Here is an 8015-nt window from a genome sequence, read left to right on the forward strand (position 1 = left end):
AGAATTTAGAACAATATGTGCAATACAAATTTCCCAACATTGAGCCATAGGCAGTCAGGACTCTGATCACTGATAGGACAGGGAAAAACAAGGCTGACCTCTACAACTGTTCTGGCTCCCTGCCTCCAGGAGGTCCTTCACCACGGAGTAGAAAGAAGAAACTGAAGTGGTGCACAGGAGGCAGAGGTCAGAGAGGAGGGCCCCACAGAGATGAGCTGTGAGTGAAATGTCCTCAGCTCCCTGGGGTCTCTGGGTCTGCGGAGACCAACCTGCATGTGCTTAGCAGCAATAAGGCCACAAGAATAAAGGAGGAACTTCCAGGCCCTGTTGAGCTAAAACACCCCAGTGAGTCACACAGAGACCCTGGTAGGGTGGACCCAGCTTAACAAAGCTCCGTGACTGTAACAAACCATGAAACCAAGCCCCAAGGGAAACAAATGGACCCCTAAGAAACTTAACTGCTTGCTAAACAAAAATCCAACAGCCTTTACAACCAAACAGCAGGATCCTGACAGCCAACGCTGAGATAGTCATGATATTAAACATCCCATTATAACTACAAAGTGATAAAATATGACCCAGAACTGGAAGAAAATTCCAGTGATAAGAAATAGACCCAGAAAGAAATCAGCAAATATTGGGTTTTTTTAAAAATGTTTATGGCAGCTTTATTCATAACTGACAAAACTTGGAAGCAACCAAGGTGTCTTTCGGTAGCTGAATGAATACATGAACTGCAGTATATCTTGAGGATGGATATACTCAGCACTAAACAAATAATCCATGAAGACATGAAGAGACCTTAAATACATATTTCAGACTATTTTAAAATACATGTGTATGATTCTAAATATAAAGCATCCTAGAAAGGGCAAAGTTACAATGTCAGTAAAAAGATCTGATTTATAGAGTCTTGGCGGGAGAGGAAAAAACAGGTAGAACTGAGGGATGGAACATTAGGACCTAGATAATTATGAATTATCATGCAGAATGTTGGATACACATCAAACTTTAGTGGCCAGTGTGGTAGGGGCCATAATCCCAACTACTTGGGAGACTGAGGCAGGAGGATTGCAAATCCAAAGCTGGCTTTGGCAACTTTTTTGTGGGGGGTGGTGTGGTGGGGTGGGGTGAGTACCAGGGATGCTTCATCACTGTGCCACACCCTCAGTCTTTTTATTTTTAGACAAGGTCTTCCTAAGCTGTTAAGACTGACCTCAAACTTCAATCCTCTTGACCTAGCCTCCCAAGCCTCTGGGATTACAAATGTGTACCTCCACACCCAACCAGCCTCAGCAATTTACTGAGATCCTCTACCAAAATAAAAAATAAAAAGGGCTGTGGATATAGATTAGTAGTAGTGTTTTCCTGGGTTCAGTCCCTAGTAAAACACACACACACACACACACACACACACACACACACACATCAATCATAAGATGTTCAACAAAAAACATGAATCCAAATATACAACTAGGGTTGTAGCTCAGTGGTAGAGTGCTTGACTACACGTGTGAGGCCCTGGGTTCAATCCTCAACACCACATAAAGATAATAATTCATTATAATTAGTAATAATAGGTAGTTAATAATTAATAATAGGCTGGGCTTGGTGGCACATGCCTGTAATCACAGAGGCAGGAGGATCTCAAGTTCAAAGTTAGCCTCAGCAATTTAGCAAGGTGCTAAGCAACTCATGAGACCCTGTCTCTAAATAAAATACAAAAATAGAGCTGGGATGTGGCTTAGTGGTTGAGTGTCCCTGAGTTCAATCCCTGTCACCCCACCCACCATCAAAATTAATAATATACCAATATTGACTCATCAATTAAGGAATGTACCACACTAATAGGACATGTTAATATTAAAGCCAGGTGTGATAATGCACACCTATATCTCAGCTACTTAGAGGAGGCTGAGGCAGGATTGCAAGATCAAGGGCAGTCTCAGCAATTCAGTGAGACCCTAAGCAACTTTGGGAGAACTTGTCTCAAAATTAAAAGGGCTGGGGATGTGACTCAGTGGTTAAATCCTCAGTACCAAAAAATTAAACAAAAAAAAAAAAAAGAGGCAGGGCGTTAGGGTTATAGCCTAGTGGTAGAATGTCCCTGGGTTCAATCTTCAGTATACACACAAAATATTAATATTAAAGAGAAGTATAAAAGAACTCTTTTGCTCAGTTTTCTCATAAACCAAGCTCTGCTTAAAAAAATATAGTTAATACTTGAGTCTGACACAAATGATCAGGAGACACTGAAAATGAAAGATGGTCAGAAACCAGCCCAGCAATCATCAGGCTGTGTGATGATTTACCTATGGGCTCTCTACCACTTGTCCTGGGAGGGAAGATGAATATTTGCAAATTTATATCCTGTTTTGGGGCCAACAGTGGCAAAGCAGAAAATTTTTTGCCTATTTCTTCTCAATTGCCTTCAGTTCAAAATAGTACTTTAACATTGCTTAAGGTGGTACCTTTTGGTCTCCTACAGTGCATTGCTTTTTCTCTCTTGTTATGATTAATCCTTTCATCATCTTCTTATTCCTTTTTACACATTCAGGACATAACATTATCTTCTAGTCCCAAGGGTGGAAAATGCAGATTGGTAACAGGAAGAGGAAAATCATCCTCTTGGGAGTGTCAGGGACCCAAGTCTGACCTGCATGGAGCTGCAGGTGAACCCAGCCCACTGTTTCTGCAGAAAGAAATTGGCCATGGACCACACACCACCTGACCCCAGAGGTTTGCAGCAAAAAGGCCTCCACAGAAGTAGGGACGGGACACGAATTCACAGCCTTGCGCTGAGTGGCTCTGGGAGCGATCCTTGCCCAAGATGCCAATATGGACTCCTGAGCTGAATTTACCACTTAGTCTCTTCCTCTCTTTTAACCTTATTACAATTTTCCCGAAGCTCTGCTGTATTGGCCACTGCCTTCCATTTCCTGGAAACTGGCTTCAATCTGGCCTCCTGAGAAGTTTCAGGAATATCATATTTTTGTTCAGGATATGCATGATTCTGTAGCCTCAAATAGACCTCTATTTTCTGACCACCAGTACTCAAATTAAATTGTTGGCACCAGTTTCGCAGAGTATCCCGAGAAACCTTATTAATTGGAGGCAAAATGGTTGGCAAGGGAAGGGATGGTATTTTACAATTAGGCTTTGTTTCAGGAAGGCAGACTTCGTGTTTGATTTCTGCAGTTGAAGAAACACTTGTTTCTATTGGATATTCTTGTTCCTCTGTAACTGGGACCAGAGTTAAAATCACATTTTCCTCATCGAATTGCACCTCAATAAAGTTCTCCTCAGTGACCCTGTCATTTGAGCCTGACATTTTCAGGAACACCAGGAGACTGCAAAGGCACCAGGGCTCAGGACAGCTATGCTGTGTGCTCCTTAGCAAATATTGGTTTTAAGGCTACTATCATTCATATGGCCAGAGACTTCATTAACAAGGAATAAATAATAAGAATTACATAAAAGGTATGTAAAAAAAACAAAATGAGACCTGAGAAGTAAAATATCTCAAATAAAAATTTTAGTGATTATGATACAAATTGAATGAAAACACTGCAGAAAGAAATATTAATTTTAAAAACAGGACAAAATTACTATTAGTTTATTTGTCTCAAGGTGTCTCAAAGTAAAAAATACAATAGATTCAGAGCCCCTAGGTTCAACCTTTGGTACCAAAAAAAAAAAAAAAAAAAAAAAAAAGCTTCTTATAGCTATTGTTACTTATTGTTATATTTTAGATATTGTTGACTTTAAATATTTGTCTTTAGACACTTATGAATTATATTTTGATCTCCCCTAACATCTATTCTTGACTTAGCTTTCCCAATTACACTTTTCACATTTAGGGTAATAAAATTTTTAATGTGTTTCATGCCTAAATCATTTTATTTTCCTAAAATGGCCATTAGGTAACACAAAAATTTTCTCCCTCACTCTTAAAAAAAAAGAACCATAATAATTAGCTGGTTTGTGTAAAATTCCCCATATTTTCATGAATTCAAAATTACAGTGAAAGAATTTGAAACAACTTTATACCAGTAAATCTGACAGCTTAGACAAAGCCTTAGCAGATATCTTCTGCTCTTCAACAAAGTATCCCTAATGTCAGTGTCTAAAAGAACATGAATCACCACAGATTGTGTGGCCTCAAATTCAGTGAGGCTCAGCTGGATTCTGTTTCTGGGTCCCTTACCACCCAATGATCATGGCCTTGACGTCATCTAGAGTCTCAACCGGGGAAGGACTTTCAATCTCACTGACATTATTGTTGGTAAAATTCAGTCCCTTGGTGTGAGGTTAAGGGCCTTGGTTTCATAGTCGTCCTTGGAGGGAGCTCATGGTCAGACCCTCCACCTGGCACCTCTCCCTAGGAGTCTGACAACGGGGCAGTGTGTGTCATCAAAGTGGCAGAAGAAAGGCAGACAGAGGTCAGTCTTTTATAGCCACATCTTGGAAGTGACCTCCCATCACTGGGGCCATATTCTATACCTGCAGGGCAAAAACTAAGTCCAGAAGATGTGAATGTTAACTCCCCTGATTTGATCATTGCATATGGGATATGTGTATTGAATTATCACATAATGCCCTGTCAATTATTAGAATTAAAAATCAATGTTCAAAAGTTTAAAAAAATCACTTACCAAGTAGCATGATGTTTCCATAACAGCTTTCTTCTTTTTTTAATAATTCTTTTTAGTTGTAGATGGACACAATACCTTCATTTTATTTATTTATTTTTATGCATTGCTGAGGATGGAACCCAGTTTCTCACCCATGCTAGGCAAACGCTCTGCCACTGAGCCCCAGCCACAGTCCCCACAACAGCTTTTAACAGTGTTATTTTCCTGGCTCCTCAGCACTGTCTGGGAGGGTCACACAAACACAAGCTCCGAGGATTCCCAGTATCAAAAGATTCAAGAAATTCCCCATAGTGTAGTCCTCCTCCTTCCTCAGCAAGACAGCATTGCATTTAATTCAGTACCTGAAATTAAATAGACATTGGAGAAACCCCACCCAGAGCTACACCTAGCTTCTTGGACCACAGACCCCTTATTAGCCGAAGAAAATCAGCACTGCCTAACCGACTGCCATCAGCCATCAAGAAGGATGAAATGACGTCAGTCACTGGAAAATGGATGAAACTGGAGATCATCAAGTCAGTGAAACCGGCCAGACTGAGAGGGTATTGCGTGTTCCCTCTCAATGTGAGACCTAGAACAAAGCAACCAACTCAAAAACAAAACAAGACAGCAGCAAGGGAGAAGGGGCCTCAGGGAAGGGAGGGATGGGGGGCTTGAGGGGAAATAGGGGGGTGGGTCCCTCATAGCATGTCATGTGTTGCATGAAGCTGTCACACAGAAAGCCATTACTTTGTACAAGTAATATGTGGTGACACTTAGAATTAAAGAGAGGAAGAAAAGAAGAATTAGTGTTGCTGACAAGAGCACAGGTTCTGGCAAGCACTGTGGGAAAGAGCACTCCCCACTCTGGCCAGCAGTGCTGTCCCTGGGTCATCATTAGACAGGGTATTGTGGGCTGCTAACCTGGAGACCCTGGGATATCGTAGAAGAACATGAATCCCAGGAGACAGGAGAACGAAGTGATGTGTAAAGAAGGTTTGAATATTGAAAAAAAAATTGTAGTTGTGGATGGACACAATAACTTTATTTTATTTTTTTTATCTTTATCTGGGTCTGAGGATTAAACCCAGGGCCTCAAATATGCTGGGCAAACGCTCTGCCACTGAGCTACAGCTCCAACACTGGGGTTGAATCTTTTAATAACACATCTTTAGTAGAGTTTGCCAAATAATTTGTACAAATTAGATATCTTAAGGACTACGTGCTGGTTGTAGTGTTTGGAGGGAATAATGGAAAATGTTGTTGCAAATAGGTAGAAACTATATTTTTTCCACATATCTTTGGTGACTTAACTGCACTAAAGTAGTTCATTTTAGGAAATAACACTTGAATCCCTTCCTGTCCACCTGGTCAGTGGGTTGCCTTGGGCTCATGCAGAGACACTGAGTGGGTGTTAGATTGTTTGGCAGACCAGACGAAGACAAAGGACCTTGTAAAGTAAGAGAAACTGAAACTAGAGTTATTGCAAGTCCAATAATGAAAGTGCATTGCTCAGCTAGATACACCACTTTTTGCTCTTTCCAGTTCTTGGATCATTTGCAGCCTTGACTGTTGTGTTGTTGAGTAACCAGTAAATACAAAATGCAGTCCTAAGTGCATGTTTAGCTCATTCTAGTGCTTAAGCTTATTCCAGTGATTTCAGTATAACATTTTTTTTCCTTGCCTCTGTTCTACTTTCTAGAAAAAACAACTTTCATACAGAGAAAAAGTTTTTGTTTGATTCCCCCAAATATCCCTCTGGATAATGCTCTCCCATTTGGAAAATACATACTTATGTAAGATTCAAGAAATCAGGCTTCCAAAAGTGAGCTGATGGGAAGGCCTTCTTCCTTGCTCCAAAGCACATATGAGCATGGAGTAGGCAGAGGCTGGAGGTCAGGGAAGAATGTGCTCCCCAGGAAAGCACACCTCCTGCCCACTGACCTGGGCTAAAGACCAGGACAACAGAGAACCCAAAGCAAAGGCCCATAGAGTACTGGAGCCTTGGAGGCAAAGCAACAATGTAAAACTGGCATAAGAACTTCTTGCTGAACCTAATTTTTGACTTTTTTCAGGTATTTGGCCTCACTTACATTCAAACAAACTTTCTCCCAGGTGGGGGATGTGCTTGACCCCATCCCTGACCCCTGCCATTTTATAGCTGTGAATAAGTTCCCAGAACGTCAAATGCATTTAAAATTAAAGAAAAATGAAAATATAAACTCTTCTTTTCTACAATCTAACTATGTTAAGATTTGAATGTGTGTGTGTGTGGTTTTCTTTTTTTTTTAATAGCAAATTAAGGCTTTCTCCTGGGCTTAGAAAATTCTTGTGGCTTGAGAGTATGTGATGCTTGCCAAATTCATCTCAGCTCTCCAATGAATACCTATCTATCCTCCAAAGAGTCAGAAATTTGCCCCCAAACTTGATCTATCCTTGTTACTATTGAAAAAAAGATCTCATAGCATGCGTCCTGCATAGGTCAGGGAGCACAAAAACATTGGAAGGAACATCTTGGGTTCACTGCTGTCACTGAGACATAATACCTGAGATGATGTATAAGGAGGAAAGGTTTATTTTGGCTCCCAAGTTCAGAGGTTTCAGTGCATGTGGGTCGGCTAGGTTGTTTTGGGCCTGTGGCATGGAGCACATCAAGTTAGGAACACATCCTGAAGGAGCAATGCACTCATGGAAGCCCAGAGGCAAAGAGAGAGGAGGACAGAGGAGCTTAGGGTCCTGGTGATCCATGCTCCGGAGGACATAACTTTTGTCCATTAGGTGCTACCTCCTGGTGGTTCCACTACTCCCAATAACACCACAGGCTGTCCACCAAGCCTTCAGGTGGAGGTCTTTTGGAGCATTCAGGGTCCAGATTACAGCACTTCTCTCCCACACGAGGAGTTTTAGGTCTGTCATACTGCTGCCTCTGGATGCCAAGACTTTGAATATACCAGATGTCTCAACCCTTCTTCATGATTCCCTGTGCTTGGCAAGCTTGGCAGGTTAGGAAACACCGTAGCTGCAACAGGCTTTAGGAACTGAGCTGTGTTGTGCCCCACTCCAAAGAGCCTGGCAGCAGGCGGCACCCACACATCACAGAAACGATGTCTGAAGCACAGGCTTTTCAGAAAGCAGCTGGTATGCTTTAGGAATTCTTTCTCTCTCTCTCTCTCTCTCTCTCTCTCTCTCTCTCTCTCTCTCTCTCTCTCTCTCTCTCTCTCTCTCAAAAGAAACTTAACTTCGAAGGGTGATATCCTGGCTGTATGCCCAATTCTAAACCCCAAGCCTTTCAGTATGTGTCCACTGAATAAATACATTTTCCTTTAACTATGAGATCATTACAATACTTTTCTCACAAAGAATGTAAATCTCTTTTAAAAT

The 8015-nt window shown here is 41.4% G+C and overlaps 1 pseudogene; it reads right to left on the reverse strand.

The window, feature by feature from the left end:
- Positions 1-2459: 2459 nt before the first annotated feature.
- Positions 2460-3331, reverse strand: LOC101967658 (developmental pluripotency-associated protein 2 pseudogene; annotated as a pseudogene).
- Between the last annotated feature and the right edge of the window lie 4684 nt (positions 3332-8015).

The sequence above is a fragment of the Ictidomys tridecemlineatus genome, chromosome 3 (assembly GCF_052094955.1).
Source record: "Ictidomys tridecemlineatus isolate mIctTri1 chromosome 3, mIctTri1.hap1, whole genome shotgun sequence".
Classification (NCBI taxonomy): Eukaryota; Metazoa; Chordata; class Mammalia; order Rodentia; family Sciuridae; genus Ictidomys; species Ictidomys tridecemlineatus.